General features: G+C 38.2%; 1 pseudogene; it reads left to right on the top strand.

Annotated features, from left to right (window-relative positions):
- Positions 1–2,073: 2,073 nt before the first annotated feature.
- LOC149139567 (uncharacterized) lies at positions 2,074–2,604 on the top strand (annotated as a pseudogene).
- The last annotated feature ends 296 nt before the right edge of the window (positions 2,605–2,900 follow it).

Genomic DNA, 2,900 nt, shown 5'->3' with positions numbered 1-2,900 from the left:
AGGGATATCTACAACCTGTGGTGGTTTAAGGATGACCACAAACTCTGGAATGCTTAATGCAATTCTTGGAACTCTTCCAGAACAAGAAAGAAGTTGAAGGCTTCGGCTAGAGAAAGTGTCCCCAATTCTTTGAATATGGAGAATCTCAACTTGAAAAGGGAGGTCTCAACCCTGCATAGATGGTTTAAAGCTAACCACCAACCAAAGGCATGCTCAGGGGCATCTTTGTCTCTCGCTACAATTCTAAACCTGGTATGGTAGGTTGTGGCTCAGGTTCACTTGATGTGGCTTTGAAGCTTGTATATGACCATCACTTCCCCCCCTCTCAGATGCAATGTGAGATGATGGAGAAAAATTGACTGCAATACTGTTCAATACTCTAGAACAAGTTCTAACATATGACTGAAATATCTTCTTGGTTATTGAAGCCCATTTTCAAGAAGCGATCCATCCAAGATGAATCTTTGTTCTTACAACAGGCTTGTTTTTGAAGCATCGGTGTGAAGAATGAGTATGTTGATCACAATGCTTGCACGAATGAAGATCAAAACAATGATCTTTCATATGGCCAACTCGGTCACAATTGTGGCATTTAACAACTTTTGGCTGCGAATGTGGAGGACTAGAATTTGGAATAGGTGAAGGTGAACACCATGAAGAAATCCAACACTTTGAAATTAAAAGGGCTTGGAATAATATGGAATATGAAAGGATGCCTCATTATCATACCCAAGACCTATTATGTGCTTGTTGTGGAAAAGCTCGTCCAAAGGTATGATGATTTTATTGGGAAGTACAGGCTAAATTTTCTACTTCTGCATGCAATTTTGTTGCTTAATTAGGCGTCTGATCTGAATCAACTTGCTTCTTATGGGAGTCTGTTTGAATGTTCTGAACAGAAACAGGTTCAGAATGATGGCTACGCTTATGTAGCTCATCTTGTTGTAGCTATCAAGCTGCCAAAATTCTACTTTCTCTTATGTATACTGCAAATAGGTTCTAATATCACAAAGTGTTCTTATTGACTATCACTGTGCTTTCAGTAGTAGACACAATTATATTTCTCAATAACTCTAATAACTTGTCAATTTGAGCCATAATAAATGCACCAGATCAATAATCAATGTGCAATAGTTCTTAAGGAAAGCAAAACAAATAACTAAAGAATTCTTTTAATTTCCAAATCAATACAATTTTACTTTCTGCATACATATACTTCTCTCTTAGCGCTGGTTTATCCCTATTAGCAATAAGCACATAGGGAGTTTTATCAGCTTTGATCTTCTACCTTCAGATTATTGGGGCAAAACTCTAGTGATTAGCATTTTGAATATTAAACAATAATTCAATCAGAAAATAATCAATTTGGACTAGGTGCGCCTCTTCACATCTGAGTGAACCTTTCAAAGATGCGCCTTACAATAACATTAGTCTTGTATTTAACTAGGGAAACTTCAACTGAATTCATAGTTTTTCCATTATGCATGCTTGAAAAACTAGAGATTAATGCAAGACTGAAATCGTCTATGAATGTACTCACAACTAGTGTTTTTTGTCCTATAGGTCTCACATATGAGAATCCAATTGCTGACCTTTTCTCTAAAGTTCAAGCTTCAAATCGACGATTCGAGCGGAGTGGAGAATAATAAAAAAACTCGTTAATGCTCCATTCACATCAGAATGAGAGAAACCCCAGCGCTGAGGGAGGGACTGATGGTCATAGTTAGTGATCCTTTAAATCTGTAATGCTAAAATTGAGCACAACTGAGCAGATTTCTACAACCTCAGTGTTTATTATGCGCCTTAAGTCTTTGTTATAGAGGATTTCAGGGATACCCACGAGAGTTGTTACAGTACAATAAGGAATTCATGGAGCCAAATTGGTAGACTTGCTTCTCATGAGTGATTCTATTGTTTTGGGTGTTGCGTCCACACATTCATCATCTTCTTCAGACCATACACCTTTTTCTATCAAAGAAAAGCTAGATGCTTTGTATTTTTCAAATGACGGACCTTCAAAAGTCATGAGAGTCTCATCAAACTTGAAGAATCTCGAATTCTTGCAGAACACTCATGGTGACTGATCCCACAATGTCTGTGACTATGCCTTTGTTAGTAGAAGCAAACAATGAAAACAACATTGGATTATTAAGTTCTCTGGTTAGTTAGCAGCATCACATTAGGGTTTCAAATTCCAGGGCCTACTCATGGGGTTCAGACTTGGCTTGGAGATTGTCGGGAATTCACTTCGATCGGCCTTTTGCAGCACAATACAAGCGATATCAGGGTTCTCGGCCAACTTCTTATAAATCACGTGTGGACGAGCAAGTTGGAGTTCATTGATCCTCTAATGCTGCAACAATTCCTGTTGCTCAAAGTTTGGAAGTGAAAGTGGTTGGGGACAATGGGGACAATCTTGCTGAGGAGTATTCATCTTCATCTTCATTGCCTTCCACAATGGCGAGTTCGACTATTTCTGCATTTATGAGTGAAGTCGCTGATCTAATCAAGCTTGTGGATTATTGGGATATTATGGAATTTCAACTGTGTTTTCTCGGGTGCAGTGAGAGATTACATAGCAAATATATTTTTACACATTGTTAGAATTGGAAAATCTCATCAAAATTGTGCGGTGAAAAATTACAAAGCGAAGAGATCAACTATGTTTTTCTCAATGCGTAGTTCTTCTACCATAATGCATTAACCTAATCACTATGACTGTGTGACTGTGTAGGAAATCCTATGACTAAAACATTATGGAGAGGAGAAAGGTTTTGAGTCCAGTTTGGAAGAAGCTAGAAACCAGTGGTAGACGCGCGCACTAAACGTTATTGGTCAGAGGTGCATCGTCCAAGAGTGAAACTAACGTTATCTGTAGAATGGAAAGCAGATTTAAAAAT

This window comes from Pinus tabuliformis, chromosome X, assembly GCF_031772625.1.
Source record: "Pinus tabuliformis cultivar Carrire ecotype Pingquan chromosome X, CPIR1, whole genome shotgun sequence".
NCBI classification, from domain to species: Eukaryota; Viridiplantae; Streptophyta; class Pinopsida; order Pinales; family Pinaceae; genus Pinus; species Pinus tabuliformis.
The sequence above is the reverse complement of the archived record's forward strand: the minus strand, read 5'-3'. Positions and strand labels throughout refer to the sequence as shown.